Source organism: Nycticebus coucang, chromosome 20 (assembly GCF_027406575.1).
Source record: "Nycticebus coucang isolate mNycCou1 chromosome 20, mNycCou1.pri, whole genome shotgun sequence".
NCBI lineage: Eukaryota > Metazoa > Chordata > Mammalia > Primates > Lorisidae > Nycticebus > Nycticebus coucang.
Window position 1 is genome coordinate 43,738,952 of NC_069799.1, and position 14,980 is coordinate 43,753,931.

Below are 14,980 nucleotides of genomic sequence, written 5' to 3' on the forward strand. Positions count from 1 at the left end.
AAGGCAAAGTGAGATTCCATTTAAAGGAAAAAAAAAAAAAAAAGAAACCCGAAAACATAGTTTGAAAGAGATTTGCTGTGTGGAGCTGCCTGAGGAAGTTGATTATGTTTTTGTTCTTTATTTTTGTTTTGGCTAAGAACAAAGTACAATTACTCAATTGTATTCTTTATTTTTGTTTTAGCTCTCTCTTCAGAATGTAAATTCTGACACCATTATTAGTTGGACTGTGCATTCTCTTTCACCATCAACAAGCAATTTTGTTTCCTATATACTTATAACTTATTTATATACAGAAGATATTTTCTGGAGGCCTTTGCTTACCAAGCACAGCTTAAGAGTATTTCTGGAATCCCCTTGCCTTGCTTTTAAGAACTACATAAGAAAACTATAGTGATGGATGTGCAAAAGATTGCAAGCTTCTTTCTATGGCTCATTACTTTAGTGAGAAGAAAACGTCATCCTGTGATGCAGCTGAAGCAAGAAAAAAGACATTCTATTAGTCATTTCATAGAATTTTATATCAAAATTATCTCAAATATTCCAAAGGAAATCACCATCAAACATGGCACGGACACAGGGTTTCTCTTTGTTAACACTTACCAGCCTGGTCTATCACTGGCAGTGGAGTCATTTGTGTGCTCCTGACCCAACAATGTTCATCATTGAAATCCCTGAAGATCCATCTAAAAGGCTCCTCTATTTCGTCCTTCTGATGCCCCTTCACCCCCAGTCACCTCACCATACACATAGGTGTGACCACCCCTAGCACAATAACCCTTTCTGTGAACTGTTGATCCTAATCTGTCTCATATTATAACCCACTGTGTATGATCCCAGGTCACCCAGTAGACTGTTTGCTCTTTGAGGGCAGGGACTATGCCTTTCTCTTCTGTTTTGTATCTTCTACTATACCTACCTACCGTGGTGTTTGGAACACATCAAAATTAAATATGTGCTGAATGCAACTGATTTGGATGTCTCCACAAAATTTTATTATCCCCATAGTCACTATTTTCACTCTCTAATTAATGCAAAAAAGGAGGAAGCTTTAGGAGAGACAGTGACATGCACGACATTGGCCATTTGCCTTTGTTGTCTTCCTGCTATATATATTTGTTTGGTTTGTTTTTGTTTTTGAGACTTTGGGGCTTAAGTGATTCTCTTGTCATAGCTCACAGCAACCTCAAACTCTTGGGCTTAAGTGATTAACTCTTGCTTCAGCCTCCTGATTAGCTGGGACTACAGGCCCCTGCCACAACACTCAGCTAAGGAGATTCTTTTACTTTGAGTCAGAGTCTCACTCTATCACCTTGGTAGCCATAGGATCACCTGGGTAGCCAAAGACTCATAGCTCATAGCAGCCTCAAACTCTTGGGCTCCAGAGTTTGTCTTGCCTCAGCCTCCCAAGTAGCCGGCCACAGTGCTCGACTAATTTTTTTTTGTATTTCTAAGAGAGACAGGGTCTCACTCTTGCTCAGGCTAGTCTCAACCTCCTGAACTCAAGCAATCCACCCACCTTGGCCTCCCAGAGTGTGAGGATTATAGGCCTGAGCCACCACACACAGCCTCAATAATAGACTTTAATGAAAGGTCTTAAAATGACAAAACAATCACAGTCACAGTATAAACCAAGAGCATTCTTGACGGTCAGGAGATAAAACATGAACAAAATTGAAGACTTAGAAAATAATAGCTTGTCTGAAATTTTCTACATATACATTTAAGTTTTTTAACTGCCTATATTTTAACCAATAGTACAAAAGTATAAGTATACAGATAAACGTCATATAAAGGGAATCTAACTCCACTTGTCTTTAACCAAGTGGATTATAAAATAAACCTAAGACCTCATTAAAGGTCAAGTTTTTGCAAATATATACAAATTGAGCTAGAGTTGGCAGGGACATATGTGGTAGAATTTTCAAACACTTGTAATCTATGAGTCAGTCCCTCTGGAATGTTGGAGAAGAAAGAATGGCGACAATCAATCCAAGAGGACCCAAGGGCATGTGCTCTGTGGGCTGTTCCAAGTCTATTTTAGCAAGTGCACATGTCTCCCAATGAAAGAGACTGTCCAAATGATGGAATGGCATCCGGATCATATATGGTTTTGAGGGTTTTTTAAAAGTCTTTTAAAATCGTTCAGATTCAACTGGGACCCTCCAAAATCTTCAGGAGAACAATTTTCAAATTTTAGAAAGGAGTCTAAGGAAAAGATTATATTGACACTGGAGTTTATTGTTACAATATTTCCATTATCAGTTTTCAGTACTTTATTTATTTTTTGAGACAGAGTCTCACTCTGTCACCCTGGGTAGAGTGCTGTGGCTTCATAGCTAACAGCAACCTCGAACTCTTGGGCTCAGGGGATCGATCCTCTTGCCTCAGCTTCTGAGTAGCTGGGACTATAGGTACCCGCCACAATGCACAGCTAGTTTTTCTATTTTTAGTAGAGACAGGGTCTCACTCTTGCTCAGGCTGGTCTTCAACTCCTGAGCTCAAGTGATCGGCCTGCCTCAGCCTCCCAGGGTGCTAGAATTACAGGCGTGAGCCCCTGCACCTGGCCTCTGTTCCGATATTTCTCCCCAGCAAGACTGTTCTCCATTTCCTCTCCTGTCCTCATTTCCAGATCCCACATGCTCGTCAAACTCCCAAGATATTGGAACAAACTCCCAATGCTCAACTGGCAGCCACCACTTTTGTAGACAGGGCTGGCTATATAATTTGTCGGACTTTGGTGCTAAATGAAAATACCAAGTTCCTTGTCAAAACGATTTTAAGACCTGTAATCTTAGCACTCTGTAAGGCCAAGGCAGGTGGATTGCTTGAGCTCAGGAGTTCAAGACCAGCCTGAACAAGAGAGAGACTCCATCTCTACTAAAAAAAAAAAGAAAAAAAGTTTTTTTGTGTGTGTATTGTGGTGGGCACCTGTAGTCCCAGCTACTGAAGAAGCTGAGGCAGAAGGATTGCTGGAGCCCAGGAGTTTGAGGTTCCTGTGAACTATGATCTCATGGCACTCTAGTGTGGGGCAACAGAGTAAGACTCTGTCTCAAAAGAAAAAAAAAAAAAGACAGTATTAAGAATTTCAGGACAGTGACAATAGAGCATTAAACCAAGAGTGAGGCCCTTCCTAGCACAGAGCCCTGTGCAACCACACAGGTTACAAAACTCTGAACCTAGCTCTGAGTGCAATTATTATCTTCTAGAGATTTTCTTCTCCTGAGACCAAATCATTGATCAAAAGATAACTTGGTGATGTCAGATGAAGGAAATTGGATGTTGCTGAGAAGTTATTTGTTCCCCATTAATGTAGTGTGGTGGGTTTTCTGCTGGTGTACTTTAGACAGCTTCAGGGGGATGAAAAGTGCTCTTGCCTTTATGTCAGACCACTCCTAGCTCTGCCCATCAGAACTTGACAAATGGGCCTTGGAAAGTCACTTAGCCTCCAGAATCCATTTCCTCCTTAATAAAATTGGAATGATAATTATACCAAGTTTGTGGGGGCAATTGTAAATGTTGAAAGAAGTAATGTACATGAAAGCGCTTCGTGAACTAAAGAACTATGCAAATATTAGCCTTCTCTCTGGGGATATTTCCATCTATTGCAAACAACAAATACGGGTCTATTATTTCCTCCCTTCTGCACAGTTCTGAACACACACTACCAAAGACTTTTCTTTTCCAACTCTTCCCCCAGATGTTCATATTTCTGGTATTAAAGCATTACAATATAACCTCACACACAAAATACGTATAGTTACAGGTACAATTGATATTTCAGGGGACACTCATTTGTATTACCCAAGTTGAGCAACTTCTGTGGATGACTAATCTTATGCACTTTATGTTTTGTTCCAATTAACTTCAACTTAAGAGAATGTCATTTTCCAAAACTTATCCCTAAATTGTCAATCTGTCATACTATAGAATATCTGCATTCACCTATCATGAGACTACATTTCACTCTTGTTAATCCCTCGGCTTCTTAACTACTGCTATGGGCACACAAAGATCTTGATAAATATTTGCTGTATAGGTGAATTTGTGGATGAGTATATGAAAGAAAGAGAGGGTCAAAGTCTGGAGATACCAGAGGAGGAAATGCTGAAGCTGGTTTATGATCACCAAACATGATTTCTTTGATGTCAGAAGTCATAGCTCTTCCAGCTTCTGTCTGAAGACACAGAAGTGCATGCTGGGTACTTGCAGCTCTGGTTTCCAGGAAAGACACAGTCTTGGTGAGAACAGCTGCCTAGGATGATATGGAATACAATGGAGCACAGTGAACCATTGACTGGGCCAGGCACATCACCATTCCCTGGGTAGGAGAAGTGCTCAAACCTTGGTGTTCTGAGTCTGTTTCAATTGGTCAAATGGATCACCCCAAGGCCAGATTGGGGGTGCAAGAGCCAGCTGGAAGTCTGTGGTCCTTTCACTTCCTGACTTTCCTTTCTACATCTCCCCTTTCTTCTTCCTTTCTCTCTCTAACAAACACATAAGCAGGGCCACCATTGATCCAGACCAAATCCAAACCAGTTGTCATTTCCAGAACTGATTCAGGGAACACTCAGGGGTTGGGCTGGACCTCTTAAAAATTTAGTATGAACCCGCTGCTGTTTCTGAAAAGAAACAAATGGTTTTCTTCACACCCAAACTTTTATTTTTTCATATATATTTGGGCCAGGTGTGTAATAAAGACTCACTAGATGTGTGTTGACAAGCTGAATAAAGCTCTCCCTCTGGTAAACTTGCAGAAATGAAGAGCTTGCCCGTTCAGAATGTGACTGTTATCCCCCAAGGTAGGTGTCTTGGCTAGGGTGTCATTGGACACTACCCAAGAAATTCCAGTGAAAGTAAATTGCTTGCTCTAAAAATGAGACTGTTCCATTTTTAATGTTACAGAAGGAACAAGAAAATGACTTGATGCATCCAGCCTTTGGGATGAGTAAAAAACCCAAAATTATTACTACATTAAGCCCTTAAATGGAGAATCCATTGCAAAATCTTTCAGCAACATTTTTATTACTTGTGGTTTCAGGATCCTTAGACAATAAAGTGAAAATAGGTAAGGCTGGGTGTTGCAGTTTTAATAGCTCTCACAATTTTGGAGATTGCTATGGTTCATCCCCACCAAACCCACATTAAACTGTGATCTCAGTGTGGTGGTGTTGGGATGTGGGGGGGTCTGGGGATGGACCCTTCATGAAGGTCTTGGTGCTATTCTCCTGGCAGTGAGTGACGTGTTGCTCTCTGGAGATGAGATTAGTTTTTGTAGGAATGGATTAATTCCCTCTAGAGTAGGCTGTAGTAAAGATGGGACATCCCTTTGGATTTTGTCTCTCTTTGTATGTTTTCCCTTCCCTTGACCTTCTCTGCCATGTTTTGATCTTCCATGTGGTCATCCCCACAAGCCAATTAAATGCTGGCACCAAGCTTCTCATGCTTCTCAGCCTACAGAAGCAGCTAAATAAGCCTCTTTCCTTTATAGGGAAAGAGGTATTCGGGTATTCTGTGATGGTAACACAAATGCACTAAGGCAGAGATGACCCAGTCTTCTTGCTTCCACATTCAGAATGCTCCAGTTATGTACTGACTTAATTAAACAGAATAATAAGTCAAAATGTATCATGCAAGGGGAGCTAATGTTTTCTGAGTGTGGTTTTGGTGACTTATATGTTCACCAATTAGAATGAGATTTTCCTTCTTCTTATAGAGGTGGCTTTTCTCAGCTAAGCCATGATGAAACTTGGCAGGGCAAGGTGGCTCAAGCCTGTAATCCTGGCACTCTGGAAGGCCAAGGTGGGTGGATTGATTAAATTCAGGATGTGAAGACCAGCCTGAACAGGAGCAAGACTGTGTCTCTACCAAAAATAGAAAAACTAGCCAATGGTGGTGGCTCACGCCTGTAGTCCCACTTACTGGGGAGGCTAAGGCAAGAGGATTGCTCAAACCCAGGAGTTGGAGGTTGCTGTAAGCTGTGACACCACGGTACTCCACCCAGAATCTTACTCTGTCACAAAAAAAAGGGAGAGTGAGAGAAGAAAAGTGTGGTAACACGATGTACTAAAATAGAAAAATTAGCATAAAACATTTGGCTTTTAAAAAGAAAAATATTTCCTCACTCTATCTATCACTTTTAAACTTGGTCTAACAGTAAGTTAGGTAAGCAGATTTACTTATCACAACTTTTAGTCTCTAAAGCTATTCTCCACCAAAGGAAGGACTTCTAGAGGGAAATTTGATTCCATGTCTTGGGGAAAGAAAAATCGGATGGAAAGAAAAATTGGAACCTCATGTCTTGTCAAAAAGCAAGAAGGTCTTTCAAGATGGCAGAGGAGCATTAAAGGGCAATGCAACTTACTTAAATGGTCTCCCATTGTGGAATAGACCCTAACAAACAATAAATGTTATGGTTAATATAGTTAATTAGAGCAAATTGAATCTGGGAAAGGCCAAGAGTTTATGATACTCTCAGAAGGAATATTAATATAAATTACACAAAAGGTAATCTCCTACAAAAGAAGAATGACTATCAGAAGATATTTTTATTTGGATTGATTTTAAGAGACAGAGTCTTGCTCTGTCGCCCAGGAGTGGAGTGGCACAATCATAGCTCACTGTAACCATGAACTCCTGGGCTCAAGTGATCCTCCCACCTTGGCCTCCTAAAGCATTGGTATTACAGGCATGAGCTACCATGCCTGGCCCTGGATTGATTTTAATAAATAAAACAGAGAGGATGTTGTGTATAAGTGTGTTTCTTTCATAAAGTTTATGCCTATTTATCAAGGATGGATATATACGTTCTTCTTTTTGTATCAGTAAAAATGTTGACTACAATATTGTGAAAGAGTTCCAGAAATTATAGAGACAAAACAAAAGACAGGAGTCATTATTGTCCCCAGCGTTCACACACAATAACAGGGAAGATAAGCATTTAATGGTTGCTGCAGGTGGTCACATAGAAGATGCAAAAAGGGTTCAATAAAGATAAATGAGCCAAATGTTCTAAGGAGGAAAGCTAAGGATGCATCTCCTAGGTAATTAAAATTCTTGCTGGTTTTATGAGTCATAGTGAAATACTATTAACAAATAAATACAGTTTTAATGTAATGGAAACAGACCAGATGACTATATCATAATGGAAGAACATGTTATCTAACACTGGCCCACCAGGACTTTAAAAGGCAAACCATTTCAAGCCAGGCACAATGATAGGTACCTGTAGTCCCAGCTACCCAGCTAATTTGGGAGGCTAGGCAGGATAATTGCTTGAGGCCAGGAGTTCAAGACCAGCCTGGGTAACATAATGAGATCCTGTCTCTAAAAAAAAAAAAGAAAAGAAAAATAGCCCATGTGGGGGGCACATATAGCCCCAGCTATTTAGGAAGCTAAGGCAGGATGATCTCTTTAATCCAGGTAGCTGGGACTACAGGTGCCTGCCACAACACCCAGCTATTTTTTGTTTGCAGTTGTCATTGTTGTTTAGCAGGCCCGGGCTGGGTTCGAACCTGCCAGCCTTGGTGTATGTGGCCAGCGCTGTAACCACTGTGCTACGGGCGCTAAGCCCATAAGTCACTTTCTAACACACTCAGGAAAGAGTAGAATACTGTACGTTCCCTGACTAAGCCAGTGATCTTCTTTATCCCAATCCCAGGTTATCTACATTCTTTCTGTAAAATTTTGCTATCTTTTTCATCAAGATATTGAATTATTTGCATAAATGTTGACTTTGAAAATTCTGCATTAACATATTGTTTATCTTGACTACTGAGTGTTCAGGGAATCCCCTTAATTTTATGCCTGCAGCAAATGCCTCAATTTCCTCAGTCTAGTCCACATCACCCTTACCCAAGCCAGAATCCTGGTAATAAGCCTAGATTTTTCATTCTTAACCCCCTCCCACTTCCAAACAATCTCCAAATTTCATACGACCCGGTCTCCCTCTCTCATCACTCCTCTGTTCTCTATTCCCGTTTGATTTCTCTCAGCACTTCCCTCTGAGATGACTGCAAAAGCACCCTAACTAGTCTGCTCACCTTCCCTCCAGTGAGATCTTCCTAAAAGACAAATGACCTCTAGTCAAAGATGACCTCTAGTTTTCAGAACAACCTAAGCTCGTTCCTAAGGTTTTTCATGTCCTGGGCCCTGCCAAGTTCTGTAGCTTCATTTCCTGCTGAAGCCCTCAGGCGGCCCTCACTCCCACACGCACCATGTTATTTCATGCCTCCATACCTTGGCACATACTGTTCATTTTTCTGGAATATTCTTCCACATTTCTTACCCTGCTGACTTTCCCTTTTTTCCTTCCTTCCTTCCTTCTTCCCTTCTTTCCTTTCTTCCTTCCTTCCTTCCTTTCTTTCTTTTTTCACCCTGAGTAGAGTGCCATGGTGTCAGCCTAGCTCACAGCAACCTCAAATTCTTGGATTCAAGGTGTCCTTCTTCCTCAGCCTCCTGAGTAGCTGGAACTACAGCTACGAAACCTGACTAGTTTTTCTACTTTTAATAAAGACAGGATCTCACTGTTGCTCAGTCGGGTCTCAAATGTTGAGCTCAAGCAATCCAATCGCCTCAGCCTCCCAGAGTTCTAGGATTATAGGCATGAGCCACTATGCCTGGCCCTTGCTTGACTTCTTATGTTTCAAAACTCCCCTCAAGGGGACACAATTATAAGAGGGACTTTCCCTAACAAATGCAATCAGTGTAATCTAATTCTTTGTACCCTCAATTAATCCCAAACAATAAAAATAAAACAATTTCCCTCAAGAATACTTCTCTGGAAATAATTGGTGGCCCAGGTAGTTGAATTCATACATCTAGTCTTCATGTTTCCAAAGCACTTTGTGTGTTCATCGCTTCCATCATACTATATTCGATTCACTGATGTACTTGCTATAATAAACCATTAGCTCGGGAGGCGCCTGTGGCTCAGTCAGTAAGGCGCCGGCCCCATATACCGAGGGTGGCGGGTTCAAACCCAGCCCCGGCCAAAGTGCAACCAAAAAATAGCCGGGCGTTGTGGTGGGCGCCTGTAGTCCCAGCTACTCGGGAGGCTGAGGCAAGAGAATCGCTTAAACCCAGGAGTTGGAGTTTGCTGTGAGCTGTGTGATGCCATGGCACTCTACTGAGGGCCATAAAGTGAGACTCTGTCTCCACAAAAAATAATAATAATAATAATAAACCATTAGCTCTTTCACGGCAGGAATTGTGCCTTTACCTTTATTCCCATCTATATGGGACATGTATTCCCATCTCCTAGCACAGTGCTAGGGAGACTCAGCAAATGTTTGTTGAATGACTGAATGAATTATGTAAAAAGGCGCAATAATGCACTGTACATAGTAAGTAGTTGAAAGTGTTCCTCACCTTCCTTTCTTGTTTTTGCACCCAGCTACCCTAGTGATAGACTTGGGGCGATCACTCTCAATAATCAGATACTTTACAAGAATACTTTTCTTAAATAAAAGACCTCAGGGTATTTGTTGTGTCTGTCACCACTGGTTGGAGGCTTTGGTCAAAGTTATTCAATGTGAGTAACATTAAACAAAGTGGATAATGCAATGTACTGGCCCCGGCTCTCTAAAGGATGAATAAAAAGCAGTTTTGTCTCTCAAGGAATTTTGAGATTGAACCTGACAAATACTCAGTTTATGATAATATAAGGCATAATGCAATCAACTAGCAAACAAAAAACCGTGGGGGCTACCTAACCTGTATTTGAAGAATCAGTGGAGTAAGATACAGAGAGGAGATATCCCACGTGGAGAACACAAGCATACAGATGGTAGGTCATGGGACATTTGGAAACGGAAAATAGGTCCGATAGGGAAAATACAGGGGAACTGAAGGACAAAAATTTGTGAAGGTGGTTGAGCCTACATTACAGAAGCTCTAAAATACCATACTGAGGAATGTGTGCTTGACCCGAGGCAACGAAAAACCACAGAAGGTTGTTGGATAGAGGACTCCTCCTAACCAGAGATTTGCTTAAAGAAGGTTAGTCTGGTGGTAATGCCACTGTGGATATATATTACCTAAAAGGAATCGAGACACTGTGAATTACTTTTTTAAAAAGTCTTGCACATACATTTAGAACTATACCCTCATTGAAAGGCCAAATTTTTGCTGGAGACTACACTTTAAAAAAAGGAACTATGGCTCAGCGACCGCAGTACAGTGGTTATAGCGCCAGCCACATACACCAAGGGTGGCAGGTTCGAACCGTCATGGGCCTGCTAAACAATAATGACAACTGAAACAAACAAAAAAATAGCTGGGTCTTGTGGTGGGTGCCTATAGTCCCAGCTACTTGGGAGGCTGAGGCAAGAGAATCGCTTAAGCCCAAGAGTTTGAGATTGCTGTGAGCTGTGACACCACAGCACTCTACCTAGGGCCACAGAGTGAGACTCTGTCTCAAAAAAAAAAAAAAAAGGAACTATGGGCTGGGCACGATGGCTCAAGCCTGTAATCCTAGCACTCTGGTAGATCCCCTGAGCTCAAGAGTTCAAGACCAGCCTGAGCAAGAATGAAATCCTGTCTCTACTAAAAATAGCAAAACTAGCCGAGTGTTGTGGCAGGCACCTGTAGTCCTAGCTACTGGGTAGGCTGAGGTAAGAGAATTGCCTGAGCCCAAGAGTTGAGGTTGCTGTGAGCTATGATGAAGCCACGGCACTCTACTAAGGCCAACAAAGTTAAGATTCTGTCTTCAAAACAACAACAACCAAAACAAAACAACACAACTACCAACTATATTTGAGTAACCTAAAATCTTTTCAATTTAGGAATATTTGTTGTGCAGAATGTGGATTTTCTCAAGTTAGAAGGATAGGTTTGTAGGAAATTGTCACTTCATGTTTCCTGAGCTGGTGACGCTTCCATTCCTCCTCCTTGAGGACAACCTTGGTCTGGAAGCCTGGCCATTTATTTATCCACCTAGATCTCACAGTTCACATAGAAACTGGCACTCTCCACCTCCTCTGCTGTGCTTCTGTTGAGACCTTGAGTGTGGCATCTCCGTGGAAGAGATATGAAAGCTGGGCCAATTTCTAGAACCCAGAGTAACCATCCAGAAAGTGACAAGTTCAGAGTCAAACACCAGTGGCGTGCGTAAACTCAGGTGTGCCTCGCTTTAGGGCAATCTGATAACACAACCTACAAACCAGAACACAGAAATCAGGATGTGATTCCTCATTCTCATTTACCTTCACATTTAAAGTAATTAGGCGTATACATAGCTGTTCCAGAATAATGAGTCATAAAAAGCCAGGTTTTTATGTACCTCGACTATCTTAAAAATCTCACCTTACAATCAGGTGCCAAATGTGTCAGAAAGGCAGGATTTGGAAGAGGAAGGGAGCTTTTTAGTCATTCTCTGTCCTAAGAAGCTTTTTAAGTTATTCTCTCTCCTAAGAAAAAAACAGGATCAGTGGTGTCCAATGATTCTCAAACTTTGGTATGAATTAGAATCACGAAGAAATGTTGCAAAAAGTACATCATTACTGTTTGGATCCATCTCTGGAGATTATTTCTGTAGGTCTTGGGGTACATCAGGGGAAAGAACCAGGTATTGTGCGCACGCGCGCGCGCACACACACACACACACACACACAGGGACAAACAAATAATTTCATTACCAACAAAATTTGGGAACCACAAAAGAAAAAAAAAATTGGGGAACCACTAAAAAGAGGGTTATTCAACTCTATAGCTCCCAAATCCCCAGCTGTCTCCTGTCTTGATGTTTGCATAGTAGTTTCTCATGGAAATGGCTGCTTTAAATCCTTCTTGATGAGAGCAAAATTCTTCCAGATGTCCGAAATCCCATTACCTCCACATTCTTCCCAGCTCTTCTACTGACGTCAGCCCATGGCAAACAAAGAGAATAGAAACAAATGTGCCTTTGGAAGATGTGTTAGTCCAGATGCACTCAGAAGCAGATGCCAAGATGGGATGAAATGTGAGGAATGTTGTAAGGAAAATGACTCAGGAGGGACAGGGAAGAGAGAGGGGGCTGAGCTATTGGGAAGCAACCAAACCACGTGCAGGTCTGACTCTGAAGAACAGAGACAGAATCTCAGGTAGATGCATCTAGGCCACCAGGCAGTCTAAGGAAGGTTCACCAAAGAGCTGGTATGGCATCCTCCAGCCAAAAGTGGCCATGAGAGGAGTCTCCTGTCTCCTGGAAACAGGTCTGCCTTAGCAACCCTGCTGTGCTGTCCTTACCTAGAAGCAGCCAGAGGGACTTGAGGGCTCAGAGCAATGGATTTCAGGGCACAGCAGCTGGGGCCCAGCTCCCTGCAGCTGGAAGTCTGTGAGAAATGTTTCGTGGCGGCCACAGAAAAGCTTAGCTTTGGTCAAAAGGTTGAGAAAAGAGAAATGAAGAGTATGTGGGTAAGGTACCCTGTTTCCCCGAAAATAAGACAGTGTCTTATTTTAAGGTGTGCTCCCAAAGATGCGCTAGGTCTTATTTTCAAGGGACGTCTTATCTGTCCTGTAAGTAGGTCTTATTTTCGGGGAAACAGGGTAGTATATGTTGGTTGCTTTGATCAGTAATAAGACACATCCCAACCTATGTGGTATTGAAATTTTTTTTTTTTTTTTTGTAGAGACAGAGTTTCACTTTATCGCCCTCGGTAGAGTGCCGTGGCGTCACACGGCTCACAGCAACCTCCAACTCCTGGGCTTAGGCGATTCTCTTGCCTCAGCCTCCCGAGCAGCTGGGACTACAGGCACCCGCCACAACGCCCGGCTATTTTTTTTGTTGCAGTTTGGCCGGGGCTGGGCTTGAACCCGCCACCCTCGGCATATGGGGCTGGCGCCGTACTCACTAAGCCACAGGCGCCGCCCTATTGAAATTTTTTTTTAAATGAAAGAAAATTATTGGGCTAGATATGGTACCTTACGCCTGTGACCCCAGCACTTTGGGAAGCCAAGTCAGGTGAATTGCTTGAGGCCAGGGGTTCGAGACTAATCTGGGCAACATAGCAAGACTCTGTTCCCACACACACACACACACACAAAAATTGCTTTTTAAATCAGGCAGAGGGCAGGCATAGCGGCTCGCACCTGCAATTCTTACACTCTGGGAAGCCAAGGTGGGTGGACAGCGTGAGGTCAGGAGTTTGAGGGCAGCCTGAGCAAGAGCAAGACCTCATCTCTACCAAAAGAAAAAAGAAAAAACTAGTCAGGTGTGGTGGTGTATTCCTGTTGTTCCAACGACTTGGGAGGCTGAGGCAAGGGGATCACTTGAGCTCAGGAGTTTGAGGTTGCTGTGAGCTATGATGCCACAGCCCTCTACCCAAGGTGACAGAGTAAGACTCTGTCCCCCCACCAAAAAAAAATCAGGCAGGCATGAAGCCGGCTTACAGCCCCAGCTACTCATGAAACAGAGGCAGGAGGATCACTTGAGCCCAGGAGTTCAAGGTGCAGTGAGCTGACTTTGTGTCACTGCGCTCCAGGCTGCACAAGGTCTGTCTCCACCAAAAGGAAAAAGAAAAAGAAAATTACTCTGGGGGTTCCTTCCTCTTTCTCCTCTCCTTCCCCTCCCCCTCCTCTCCACCCCTCAACCTTCACAGATTTAGAGCAGTAGCTAGTTCACATTTATTTGTTTATTTGATTTAACTCAACATTTGTTGCCAACTTTTTATTTATGTTTTTTTAAATGTTTTTTTTTTTTAATTAAATCATAGCTGCGTACATTATGCGTTTATGGGGTAGAATGTGCTGTTGCCAACGTTTATTTTCCGGTGTTCCCCACTATCAGTCTGCGCTCCTCTCAGCCCACTGAACCCGCCATGCACGTTGCCTTCTCTGTGTCTGGGTTTAGGCTGCTCTGCCAGTCTGGGACGACCCTCTGTCAAGCCAATTCATCCCTACTGGCTGGACAAAGAACTGGTGTCGGGAGGGTGGACCTGGGCCAGGGTGTGGAGAGTGGAAGACCACCTTCCAGCCATTTTCAGCCCCCAAGGCCTGTGACTTTCTCATTTATTTCATATTCAAGTAAGCCCCTGGCAAGTGGATGATTCACACAGAAATTCCCCTGGAAAATGGGCACAAAATTCTATGCCGGGGAATCAATAACTACCAGTTATTGACCAGGGTTCCTTGGAACTTTGGCAGTGATTAACTCTCATGCGTAGAATTTTCCTTTTGCAGGGAAATTTCTGTGTGAAACAGCATCATCATCCAGAAGAAAGTGGGGAAAATTAAAATTTGTGCACAGTGGAGGTGATGACTGCTAACTAACATAGAACGTTTATAGTCACTTGTTATTCACGAGATACCAACTCGTGAATGTTCACAGATGCAAAACTATACAAGGAAGCCAAAGTATTCTGACTCTAACACAGATGATACTATCAGCGACTTCAGAAAGATCTCAAGTAGATTTATATAACCACCTTGGGAAGCTTGAGAGACAAGGGGCTTCCTCACTCATCTGTAGATTACTCATAAATCTACTCATAAATTACTCATAAATAAAATTACTCATACATTGTAGTATCTGTAACCTAATATCATAGATCTTGCTTTTTAAGAAATTTTGTATATAGAAATAGATTCTTTCTAACCTCTGGATAATAAGAATACTTTAGAGAATGACCCTGAAAAACTAGTGATTTTTGAGTTAATTGCATCTTCTACAGATTCTCTCAATTATCTCTAAGATCTAGAATATTTTTCTCTGCAATTAATAATTAAAGCTTCACCTCTGGAGAAGGGAGAATTAACATAATTCCAATGGAGATGTTCTATCATTCATCTGTTCAATTAACAAAGCAAAAAAGATTCTAGAAATGGTTCCTTAAATAGAACATTTTGCACTATTCTGGCTATTATTAATAATTTCCCAGCATATGTCATTGATTCTTAGATTCTAAAAAGACAGCCAATAATATAATTACTGGTAACAATTCCACAGAACAGATCTTTATTGCTATTTCAGTTGTTCCCAGACCACCCAGCAACTTGCTATTATCTG